The sequence below is a fragment of the Haliotis cracherodii genome, unplaced genomic scaffold, assembly GCF_022045235.1.
Source record: "Haliotis cracherodii isolate W230 unplaced genomic scaffold, xgHalCrac1.p SCAF_6, whole genome shotgun sequence".
Taxonomy (NCBI): domain Eukaryota; kingdom Metazoa; phylum Mollusca; class Gastropoda; order Lepetellida; family Haliotidae; genus Haliotis; species Haliotis cracherodii.
In genome coordinates this window covers 46,255,549-46,269,509 of record NW_027266319.1, presented here as the reverse complement: position 1 = coordinate 46,269,509, position 13,961 = coordinate 46,255,549, and the positions used below count along the sequence as shown (strand labels likewise).

At 39.3% G+C, this 13,961-nt stretch overlaps 1 pseudogene; it reads left to right on the top strand.

Moving 5' to 3' along the window:
* The first annotated feature begins 1,385 nt into the window (after positions 1-1,385).
* LOC139446455 (uncharacterized) lies at positions 1,386-4,598 on the top strand (annotated as a pseudogene).
* The last annotated feature ends 9,363 nt before the right edge of the window (positions 4,599-13,961 follow it).

Sequence of the window (13,961 nt, the reverse complement as noted above, 5' to 3'; positions counted from 1 at the left end):
ATCGGTTGGATGTCTTTTACCAAACCCTTGTATATTGCGAGAAAAGTAACGTTGTGTACATTCAACCATTTCATGTTCTTCACCGTATAAGGCTGGTAACAATTCACATCCATAAAAGCTTGTAGATAAAATAATTCTTTTCCATATATTGACACGCGCAACTGGGTGGAGATTGGAATCGTTAAGGTCGAGTGATCGTAGTGAATTAACACATTTTTCTTGCTTTTGAGCAACACGTCATGATTCTTTCTTTACAGTATAAATTACTGTTAATGATTATTCCGCCATATTTGACGGAGTCGGGGGCGTCAATTGTTGCATCGCCAAACTTGTAGGTTACTTTATTATGGAGCTGGCGTGTTTTGCAGAATACTAGTGATTTACTATTGGGGGCATTATAGGTGAGACTCCATTTGTTGGCATATAAAGGAACTGAATCAAGGGAAGACTGTAAGCCCCGTGGGGTTGTGGACAAGAGCGTTGTGTCATCGGCCAATAACACACAGGTTATATAGATGCCATAAACAGAGAGGCCATCGTTTGCTTTCCTTAGTTCCTGTTGTATTTACATGTATTTTGTCATTGCCGTTGTCAAATAATGTAATGTAATTTTATGTACTACTCTCCAAATCATTGGAGGAAATAAAGAGTATTCATTCATTCATTCATTATAAGGTCATTTATGAAAACGAGAAAGAACCATGCTGACATAACTCGACCTTGCCCAACACCTTGTTTAATGGGAAACTCAAAAAGATCTTTCTCCGTTGTAGGATATAAAAGCACATCTGTCTGTATAGCTATGTGAGGGTGGGTTCAATAATTTACCCTTCACACAAAGGTCATGTAATTTAACAAATAGACTGTCGTGCCAAATACGATCGAAAGCCTTTTCATTATCTAAAAATTCATCAAACACTTGTGTATCTCTTACTAGATAAAAATTAACACATTCTAAAACAGTAAATACAGACACGATTGCTCCATGTTCTTTTCTGAAACCAAATTGTAAAACATCGGGGAATGATTGGAGATTACTTGGTGTATATTTTTTCTATTCTACTTACAATGATTTTCTCTAAGAGTTTAGATAGACACGATGTAAGAGTTATGCCCATATAAGTACGTGGATCATTTTGTCGTTTTTGCCTTTATAAATAGGTATTATCGTACCTTTTCTGAAGGCACATGGATAGTACTGGGATGCAACAATTTGATTGAATAGGTGTTCATTTGTGATACCATCAGGTCCTGGAGATTTGTTTCTTTTAAGGTTATGTATATGTGATCTGACGTCTGAGACTTGGATATCTGTATACAAGATATCATCTAGTGGATCATGATTATGACGATTTTGTTCCATACTATAGTGAAGTTTTGATACAATGGTGCGCTTAAAGTTTTCGTCAAAATCATCAGACTGGTGAGGTTTTGCCAAGTCTGAATAATAGTCACCCCACAGTTTACATATATCAGCTGAAAAAGCACTACGTCCATTGTAAATTAAGTTATCAATAACTGGACTCTTGCGTCTCAACTTACGAACATGTTTATAGACTGTATTTATATCGGCTTCACATGTCTTTTCTAGTTCTGTACTTATTTCTTTGCGCTGTTAACGTTTTGATTTTCGATGCAAACGTCTAAATTCCCTTTTTGCATTCTTATAGGATTTGTATTATCTAGAGTTTCCTCCCCGTGGCCTATTATCCGCTATCCATTCTCATCTGGCCAAACCTCATTTCATAGTGGGACTGATTTAACCCATCATTTTTCCAATAGGGCGTCAAATGTGATCTATATACACTTTGGGGGATATGGTTAGAACTGGCCTTCACAAGACATTTACTTAGCTCTCCGTTAAAATGCTCTATGACATCAGGTTGAACGTGGTCAGATGGTATACATACGGAGGAGAGAAGTGTGTCAACTTCATTTGTATACATACTTATGTGTATTTCGTCTGCTTTTTGCCACTTTGAAACATGTGTTGTTTTACACATTGGGTGGGGTTTGGTGTGTACATTGTATGCAGACAAGGCCAGTCAAATGGTCCGGAGTATCGTACTGACATTGATCAAGTATGCTACACTGGATGATGCAGTTACTCATGTTGGATGGTATGAGGGAATAGTCAATAAGTGATGTATTAACATTTTCTTTACTTCTGTACGTATACCTGGGACGTGTGTTGCATAGGTTATGAGTTACACTAACTAGGTGCAAATGATCTATTACCTTTTGGAGTAGCTTATCACGGGGAGACATGTTTATTCTGTGGATGTCAGAACTCAAATCACCTAATATGACAGTGTCACCTTTGGCACTTAAGGTACCATACATGTCAAAGAGTTCATCTAATGCGTTAAACATACACTAAATGTAAGATGGTAGTTGAGGGAAAACGGCAACATATGACGAAGTCATCATTATAACCCTTAGCATTAATAGTAGCAGCTACAAAGAAACGAGAGTTAGTATGTAGCGACTTAGGCTGTTAACATTCAAGGGAAAATCAAATTATTAATAATACACCGCATATGTACGAAGGTCGCCAAACACCCTGTCTGTCGAAAGTACAAATCTACTGAGGTCAGCTGGCGAGAGCAGATGTAGACTTGTAGGACGGGTTCATTGTAAAGGGGAGTTTCATTATTAGCAGCGTTGTAGATGGTTTAGGTTGCATACTGTTCAATACCCTATAACCCCTTTTCTATATTTCATAGGCAAAGTAGCGTTATTCACAACGAGGGAGTGTATTGTACAGGGAAATGAACTCTTCTTATTGTCATTAATAAAATGTGAATGCTACTGATGACTGTAACAGTCAGTGAGCAGCCGTTATCCCCAGCGGACGTATCTAACCAGAGCTCTCAACAATAACCATTCTTATCACTCATAAAGGGGAACACAGTGTGAGCGTGTCATTCTGCCACAGAGAGAGGACGTGTTTAAAAATCGTCTGTCAATACACAAGCACAGATTTTCTCTCGACCTAAAATAATACTTGAATATTAATATAAAAGAAAAGAAATCAAATGATCCATTCCTTAACTGATTATTTCATTGTATAAATATATTATCTAATAACTTGACACGTCAAGAAAATAATATCAAGAGATAGTAAGCTATATCATTACTTGTAGGATAGAAGATAAACAGAAATTTCTTGAGGAAGTGAAATCCCTCTCGGACTTTGAGACATGGGCTATGAGTCCCAACTGCACGAGTGATCCACATGTAAATCTAAAAAGAATTGAGTTACTAGCTAACCACGTCGGTATCAACAAAAAGTCTTATGCTTGCCATCTGTGTAACAAAGTGTTTACACAGAACCAACATCTTCTCCGACATGTACGAACAGTCCATGACACACAGAGTTATGCGTGTAATCAATGTGGCAAGGCTTATTCACGCGTGGATAAATACAAAAACCACAGATGTCAACCGAGCCTGAAGAGACCAAACCAGTCTGCGAGTTCTGAAACTACAAGTAAACGGCCTTGTTTACCAATTATCATTCAGCCCGTTATGATACCTGTAACTTTTGCGGCCACGTGCGATGTTTGCTACCTGGTAAATTGTTTTGTCAACAATGCAGTGAGAACGGCCGCGAGTGTGTATGCTGCCGTCGGCCTTTAGAAGGGAGGTTCTACTCCCTGAGCGCAGAGAAGTGCGACTCATGTGTTCGCAGGCGAGAGAGATATGAAGCAAGACGTAGTCAAATAGGGGAAGGTCAGAGGTCAGCCCTCAAAGGATCGCTTAGGACAGCAACACTGACTCCGAGCGAGGCAGGTAGTGTCGATACTCTACAAATTCTTGCAAATGAACAGTCTAACATTCAGTCACTATTTTGCATGACTTTCTGTCGGAAAAGAAAGGTATGAAATGGTTTTTTACATTGAAAGTAAAATATATCAAATATAATGAATGCAATTTATCGGACCCCATTCTTCGAACAACCAAATTCTGGACCCACAATGTCAGTGGAATAGAATCCCTTTTAGGTGAATCTTTTCAAACATTGTATAAAGACTCCCTAAAGACTTCAGGCTGAAGGGAGTGGGTGGATCTTAGATCGCATTGTTCTTATAGAGATAAACACAGCTGAATATGTCCCCTTGTCAGGGAGCAGCTACTTTCCCCTCCCTAAATATCTCAAAGATAAAAAAGCTATTTTGAATATCCAAAACCAGGATCAGAAATGCTTTATTTGGTCCATTCTTGCTGCTCTACATCCCGTTGATCAAATGGGCAATGCCAACAGAGTGGGCCATTATGAGCCTTTCGAAAATGAGCTTAATGTCAATGACATTGATATGCCAGTACCCTTATCACAGATATCCAAATTTGAGAAGTAAAATCAAATATCTATTAAGGTATTAGGTTATGAAAGAGAAGAGGGGGTGTTCCCATTGCATATCAGTACATTCCATTTCCAATCAGAGGTAGATTTATTATTGCTTAGTGAGGGAGACAAAAGGCATTTCAGTTTGATCAGGAATTTTAGTCGTCTCATGGGGATAGGACAAAATACGGGCATACAACATTTTACTGCAGACGTTGTCTTCTTGGATTTTCTCGAAAAGACATGCTAGAAAATCACAAACTCTATTGTTTTGATCATAGCATCATAGTAAAAATGGCAGAAAGTGATAATGACATTTGGGTCAAATTCAAGCATATCGCTAGACAACTGCAAGTCCCATTCGTTATCTGTGCTGATTTTGAATCGGTTACGAGGAAGGTCATGGGTTGTGAGGGAAATCCAAGTCAATCCCATACTTCGATATATAAGAAACATGAACCATCAGGCTTCTCATACAAGATCGTAAGTTCAGATCCTCGCTACAATAAACCTGCTCTGATGTACAGAGGCACACACTGTATCCTGCAGTTCATTCAATGTCTTGTGAAGGAAGAAATGAATATCGATAAAATATTAGAAAATGTAGTTCCCATGAACTTAACGAATGAACAAGAAAAACAATTTCAAATGGCAACTGTTTGCCATATTTGTAAGGAGCACCTTGGTCTTGACCGCGTTCGTGATCATGATCACATCACTGGTCAATCGAGGAGCAGCACATCCATTGTGCAATTTACAACTTCAGTTTAGAAAGGTCAAAGGTCAAAACTTCAGCTAGTTTCAACGTTTCTATATTCCTGTGATTTTCCATAATTTGAAAGGTTGATTCCCACCATATCATTAAGTATTTAGACAATACATATCATGGAAAGATTGACTGTACAGCAAACAGATTGGAAAAGTACATATCTTTCTCACGAGGGAGTCTGAGATTTATTGATTCCCTCCAGTTTCTGAGCGCTCCCTATGACAAACTAGTTAAAAACATGAACCATGATTGCAAGGGCGAGACTGGAATTCTGAACATGGATAAGACCGTATCTAAATCGAAACATTTAAAATAGGAAACATCTGATGATGGACAATTTGAACTACTGCTGATTTCATGGATGATGAATCAAAATTTAATTTGACTGAACTTCCAAAGGAGGAAGATTTATTTCATTTTATTGACAGACAGTCACATTTCTGACGCTGATTATGAACAAGCTAACAAAGTGTGGTCCAATTTTCTGTGAAAACCATGAAGGGGGATCACGACTTGTGTATATATATATATATATATATATATATATATATATATATATATATATATATATATATATATATATATATATATACTCTTCAAAAAAAGAAACTTGACATAGATGTAAAACCACTTTTTGCCAAATATCTAAAATAATTACATTAAATGAGAACCAAATGTGTGTCTATAACTCGCGAAAACACATGCAAAGCACATAAACGTAGCGTTTGGGGATCAATCTTACAGCTTCATCCAAACGCAACCGCCTGTAAAAAACGTGCAGCACAGGATCCTGCATTTAGGCACGCAGGCCCTCCTGCTGAATGGGTATAAAAATCCACATGAACGGCTGTTCATACAGTCCTTATAACGGCAGTAGAGGCGGTGACAGAATGCCAAGACTGAATGCAGCTCAAAGGAACAACGCCATTGGGAGATTACAAGCTTGAGCAACTCAGCAAGAAGTGGCCAGGCACTTTGGCGTATCCAGACAGACAATCTCCGCACTGTGGACCCGATACAACAACACCAACAGAGATGACGACAGAAAAAGGTCAGGAAGACCAAGGGTGACAACCCAAGCACAAGATCGATACATCTGGCTGCGACACCTCCGAGACCGCACTACCACAGCCACGTCTACAACCACACAGATCCCTGGGGTACGCAGAATATCAGATCAAACGGTACGCAACAGACTGAGGGAGGCTGGACTTTGCACGAAGATCTGTTCGACGTCATGTATTGACCCCGCATCATCTGGCGGACCGTCTGCTTTGGTGCCAACAGAGGGTTAGATGGGCACGTGCAAGGTGGAGAAATGTGTTGTTTACTGACGAGTCCCTTTTTTCTACTCACACGTGCTGATGGGCACGCACGTGTCTACAGACGTCGGGGTGAACGTTACGCCCCCAACTGTGTGCAGCAGGTTGTCCCATTTGGCGGCGGGAGTGTCATGGTATGGACCGGAATTCATCACGGTGGTAGGACGCCTCTCGTGCATGTGACAGGTGCATTGACAGGTGTGCGTTACAGAGATCCTACAACCTTACGTTCTTCCTCACGTCAACGTTCATAGCGGGGAGTTCCAGCAGGACAACGCTCGACCGCATATTGCACGTGTTTGTCAGGACTTCTTACTGCACAACATCCAGACATTACCTTGGCCAGCCCGGTCACAAGATTTGTCCCCGATTGAGCATCTGTGGGACGAGTTGGATCGACGCGTTCGCAGAAGGAATCCACCGCCCGAAACACTTCCGGCGCTTCTTGATGCACTTCAGCATGAATGGCAGCACATCCAACAGCGTGTTATTGACAACTTGATTGCATCTATGGGTCGTCGGTGTCAAGCGGTGATTGATGCACGTGGTGGGCACAACCGATACTGACATTTTCTGTACCCCTGTGACATTAACTGTATCGTGTACGTGTGTCGGTCTAGGTGACAGGATTAATGTTTTGAACATTGTGTACATTGATCTTCAAACAGTGTTTCAATTATGGTTTCTGTGTCCTATTTTGAAACAATCGCATTATATTACATTTTGAAAGTCAGTGTCAAGTTTCTTTTATTGAAGAGTATATATTACTTGATATTAATAGGAGACACTTGATAATGTTGTGATGTGATAAGACCCACATTACAATAGAGTAATGATACTGACTGATTTGCTTACGTACACTTTTGTTTAAACTGTCAAACTACAGGTAAATTTCAAGGAGTATCAAATGCTGAAAGAGTGCATGCTGTCCTCTCCTAAAAGAAGAATCAACTGGTATAATCTATTTACATGTTATTATTACATATAAATATCCACAATGTACATAACAATATGATGTGTAGAGTCACATAATTACAGTCTAGTGTTATAAAGTACAAGAGTTGAAAGGATTATACATCATCATCATTATCATCATCTTGGTCATCATCAGATTGGTTGACCAGTTCTAAATCTTCGGCCAGTGACATGTCCACATGAGACAGGATATCTTTGACCACTGGTTTCATCCACTGAGAGATTTTACGATCCAATTCATCCGGTGCAGTATCTTGATCCAGAGTCCTCACTTTTTCCAGAACAGGTTTCAAGAGAGGCCCATTTCCAAAGTAACCCATATAACGTGTAGCACGAACAAGTCTTTCAAGGAAAATAGCTTTCCAGCACTTCGTCAATTTCCTTTCAATCCATCTCTTCTCTTCTCTTCCCTTCATCTTCATATTCTTTCTTCTTCCAGATTTCTTCCCTGCAAGTCCCTGTTTATTCCCACATATATTTTAGTTCTTTGTCTTCCCTCTCTTTATCGGCTTCATTGGGTTTATATGTCTCTACCGGACTCATCATATCATCATGGTTTGCATATTCTATGTTATCCACTTTAGCTCGCTTTCTTAGAGGTTCTCCTCTATTCTCTGGGCACCAGGTCCTCACATGACGTTGAAGGTCATGATTGTTTTCAAACATGATACCACACTCATCACAGGAAGTCATGGTCTCGTCTTCAGACTCCACAGTGTTCCCAGCTAGTTCGCAGTTGTTCCCCCTTTGAGTGCCTGGTGTGAAATGATGCGTTGGTACAGGCTGCTTCCCTTTTATAGCTGTGCTATGAGGTGCTCTCTGACCTATAGCTTCAGTCTCTGGTATGAACTGCTGGCTTGTGTCAGACGACCTCTCGACTACAGACTTGTTCTCATTCGAACTCAATGTTTGTGTAGGTATCTCTTGGTCTGACCTGGCTAATATATTAGACTGTAACCTGTTTGCTTCCAGCGTGACAGGACGTAAGTCAATTGTTAGATTTCCATATGGTTTTTGGACAGCTGATTTATATGCTGCCATAAACCTATCAGAATTATTAGGATAGATGCGTCTGACAAACAAGTGAACTTGATATCTATCCACGGGAGAGTTAAATAAAGTCACGTAATGAGAATTTAGAGCAATGTCACGTGATTCTCCCCCCTCCCCCCCCCCCCCCCCCCCATGTGAACAAGTTTTGCAATAACAAGAAGATAATGACATTCTTGTGATGGGAGGTTCGCAACTGTGAGATGCGTTTGTCATTCTTAGCCTCAGTCATCAGGTCATCCAAAACAATCATATTGTTGTTTCTAGCATCCATGAAGTCATCGTCGGTAATATTATCTGGAATTCCCCTTGCAAATTTCACATGAGGTAACTGTTCACTGATCAACTGATAGAGGGGTTGCCATTGTGTATAACATCAGATTATGTGATCAGGTCTAGGTTGAATCAATCCTTGCAGTAATAGGTTGTACAGAAAATAACTTTTGCCTCTCCCACTTAGAGAGTGACCAACAATCACTACATTAGAAGAGATTGTAAACTTGAAGGCATCAGCTATTAAATGCGGTGGCGGCGGCGGCGGCGGTGGCGGCGGTGGCGGCGGTGGCGGCGAAGTGATCGTTGAACTATACCGCGGCGGCGGCGGTGATGTCTCTGGTCTAATAGGTGATGTTTTTGGTGGTAAGCCATGGACGTGTTTTTTTATGACGAAGTAAAACATCCCTTCTAGAAAATGACTTACCACATTCTGAACAAGATGTTGACTCCATGATAGCCTATTTCCAACAGACACTGTTATTATGCAAAGTTAGTTTATATAGCCCCTGAATTCTATCTGTTGAAGACTATTGGGACCACCTTGCTCTCTAGCTAATTAACTTGACAATGTTCTAACTCAAAATGAGACATACGATGCTGTCTGTTCTTTATATAGCTTGCAGGTCGACCTCGGGGATCCAACTGTTAAACTTGGTAGGATACCCCATCCATTTGACCAGTACCTCCTTTCTACCAGTTTTCTTTTTCTTTTTCAACACTTTCTCTACCCGCCACATGGTGTCTGCAGGTTTATCCACTTTTTGTAACTCATTCCCATAGAATGTTCCTGTCAAGGGATCATCTGTCATATCACTAGGTACACAGGTATACCACCTCTTTTACAGCGTCTGTAAGCAATAAAGATTTCGTCTGTCCATTTCTCTTGATAATCCCTTTGAAATACATGTTTCAAATGGGACAGTCTCACTTGTTCACCTAGTTTGAACTTGAATGGTTTCTTTCTTTGCCTAGTGTGATATTTAGCTTCAATAGATTTTTTCAGAGGATCAATGTACTGTTCTGTCCATACTTCAGCTTCATTTTCTGGTGTTATGTCACTAGGAGCACGCTCTTTCAATGATCAGTGATGTCTGTTAATTGTAGTCCTTTACCAAGTCCTGTAAAATTTCTTAATAATGATAGGGGTGGTCACGCCGAAGACTCGGGTTCGATTCCCGACATGGGTACAATGTGTGAAGCCCATTTCTGGTGTCCCCCGCCGTGATATTGCTGGAATATTGCTAAAAGCGGCGTAAAACCATACTCACTCTCACTAAATAATGATAAGTCTGTTTATAGGTAAAGTATCTATACATGGTTGTCTGAAGAGTTCGAGTCACCCGCTCTGCATAAGAAGCTTTGGTTTCATTCCGTGTAACATAAGTGATAGCTTTTTGTTTTAAAAAGGATTTCACTTTCCTGTTGTCAAACTCTCTCCCTTTATCTGATCGAATAATATAAGGTAAAGCTGCCTAAAGAAATATTCTTTTTCAAAGCTCTGATGACAGTATCAGAGGTTTTATTTTTGAATGGTTCAACCCTCAAATACCGAGTAAAAATGTTAATAACAATGAGTAAATATTTAACCCCATGTCTGGCGGGCCTTATGCAGAAGATGATTTGACTGGCAATTGGTATTTTGTGATACGTAGAGTGTAATAGTTCATTTTATGTTGGTTCCATGTGATACCTCCAACGTTTAAGCCTTATGCAGAGGAAGATTTGTCTGTTGTGGCCCATTCTGTACTCTGTGACATGAACCTGTTCATTTAAACTTACCTTAATGTGGTACAATCGATATATATTCCAGCCCTATTTTTACCCGTGTATACCTGAAGGGTCAACTTTTTGTGGGTGTCTGGCGGGCCTTATGCAGAAGATGATTTGTCTGGCAATGGGTATTGTGCAATAACTAGAGTGCAATTGTTCATTTTATGTTGATTTCATGTGGTACCTCCAATGTTAAACCCAGCCCAAATTTTGGGACCCTCTCTGGGGTGTGTGGCGGACCTTATGCAGAGGAAGATTTGTCTGGCTGTCCCATTTTGTACTCTGTGAGATGAACCAGTTCATTTACACTTACTTTCATGTGGTACCTCCAATGTTTGATCCAGCCCTTGAATGGTCCCTTCTTTTGGGGGGCCAGGGGCCACACGCAGCAGGGGGTCCCCGGCAGACATCCATATATGAATATGTTGTGTTACACAGTAAATGTTCCTGTGCTATGATATTGGTACCTTGTTCGTTTCACCAAAGTGCTCTGGGCTGCCGGTCTATTTTCTTATCACTACAAACTGGATCAAGTACACCCGAGTCTCGTACACCATCACCGTAGGTTACAAAGAGTAAATATATCAAGATACTGGAATACTGGGTGATTCTCGTATGATTTGTAATAATTTGTGAACGCCCGGCCTGGGTTGTTAACACTTGCGTGGCGAGATAGTTTGGTTATTGCAAATAGTTTTACAGATTTCTACCAAAAACAACATTAAACTCAGTTTCCAAGTAACTGTACTCGATTACAACTCCAATAAATGGGATAATTGTACACAACAGGAAATATTCTTTGAAAACCTTCGCCTTGATGCCCTGAGAACAATATCTGGTTCTCCTACCTGCCTTTGGAATCTGTAACCAGATGGTGTTGAGCATGCAAGGAGTACGGTGACTTAATTACGACTGTCAATATTGTCAAATTGTCCATGTTCGTTTAAGAATTGGATTTTAATGTTCATAGAGTTGAAATACATATTTTTAATATTGCGGTATGTCAGTGCGGGTTTTACTTAGTCTCCGCTCCTTAAAGATGCAATCCATTGTTGTACAATAGAAGAACATTCGTTGAATATTTCTTAATTTCCAAAAGAACATCAGTTAATCCATAAAAAGGTACAGCATGTTCGTCGAATATAGTAAATCAAAAATCATAGTATACACAGATGGTCAGGTGGCCTAGTGCAAATTATGTGTGCTCTGTTATCATCTTTAGTTTTCATCAGTATACATAAACTTTAGGACTTCATGATAACATAAACCATATTATGTCTCTAAAACCAATGATATCACAAACTTCAGTTCTCAAAAGTTAAATCAAAGAAAGAACACGTTGAAAAAATGTTCCAACTCAGATATACCGTGGACCTCATTTCTTTCAAGATAAATGAAAATCTTCACCTCATCTCTCCGCCTGAGTTGGAATTCAAAGGAACGACTGAGATACCATTTTGTGTCTTGTCTGGATCTGTGCATAGAGATTCAAAACGATCGAAGCTTCTGTACAAAAATCTAGGACAACACGGATCATTTCGATTTTCCAGTCGTCTACATCTCTCCATTACTCAGGTACTTTAGAAAATGTACATTTTATTCAAATACGACACATTGTACTCAGAGCTGAGCTTCAGCAAGGCTTCACCACCACCGGCCAGTTTAGTCGTTCATGAAATGTAATGGTAGACATTCAAATGAATGTTGACACGTATGCACGATGCTATCACATGCCAAGACTTTCACACGGTGTTTCCACACCTCCTTACAATATTCTGCACAACCTTAGGGGACATTCAGATTGTCAAAGTTAGGACGGAATGCGACTTATTCCATGGACTTGGCGTCATATGAATAGTACTGTCATGGAAGTAACATATTCAGCTTCATTTCAAGTTAGAATAATCTGGCGAATAGAACCCCTTCACAAGAGTGAGTGAGGTAATTTTGAATAGTTTTTCGTTATGTCGCGGCAAGTTAGCATTTTATTAAAATCGGACCAAGAGCAAAAGTGTCGAAAAAATGTAACTATTGTAATAGACATTGCTATGGAAATCATTGCCATATTATTTTGCACTGTGAAATGTTAATGCCTGGCAGAAATCATTTCTTCTCATGTCTGAGTGATAAACTTGATGTTGATGTATACGTGAAAATAGATATGCTTGAAGATGACGACATGCTTTCATTCTTTTTCTGTGCAGATGTCCATGACCTGATTACGATACTTGGTAAAGTATCATTCTGCCTTTCTGCCACTTTAAATGGAATTTGAAGAAATACCTTATGTATATCTACTAGATACCTTACTGCTCTCAAAATATACATTGTAAATTGTTTATTCCTAGCACTGTATAACATGATTTCATTGATGTATTGTAAATAATGTATTTGCCTATGTAAAATTTTCATTTATTCATTCGTTCGTTCATTCTCTTTTAAACGTAAGGTTTATTATTATACCTTGACAGACCTAGATGATGTAAACACTGACTTAGAAAAATCTGTGTTAAAAGGTAATTAGTTTCAGATGGCTACAGCTCAGATCTTAAAGCTATCTTGGCAGGTGTAGCACAGGGTTCGGTTTGGGGGCCATTACTGTTTATTATTAATATAAAAGATATTTTTGGAGGAATAACTAGTAACTTGTTGCCAATGACACATATTTGTATGTGATCATGTGATGTGAATTATTTTTTCGGTCATTAGATTTGGAATTGAAGCCGAATATGTGCTCGTCCGATTTCGGGATCACAATTATATTGATTAAGATGCATGTACATTATGCAGACACACGTTATACATGTACACAATTATGTTTCCCTTTCAAAATACAGATGGATTAGATATATGTCTCTACCTTAAGTAACATATACGACTTTCGACGCGTCATTAACCCATAACCCCATTTGGACAATAGAAATGAAATGCTTTGTAAATATTATTTAAAAACAACTCGTTTCTTATAATTACTTTCGATCAAACTGTTTTCGGTAATTCAATTGCTAAAGTGCTTGTAAAATAAAGTTTAACTTTCCCGCCAGGGGAGACTAGATATCCGATCATAGTATAGGCTCAGGCAGGAATATACATATTTATGTAACAATTTTCTATCCATTTAAACTGTATGGTTAACAATTGTGCGTTCTGATTTAAGTTTTGTACATATTTTACACAGACAATGAGTCACACACACACACACACACACACACACACACACACACACACACACACACACACACACACACACATAAAATCTTACAATGATAACTGATTTAACATGTTATAGATAATCATAGTAACGCATTTCATATTGTTATCAACTTTAACTATGTTGCCACACTAATTATTATGTCTCTCCATATGTGTAGTTTACACAAGAACACATATCAACTGTGGTAACGCCACAGCGATGGGGGCAGTGGGGTAGCCTAGTGGTTAAAGCGTTCGT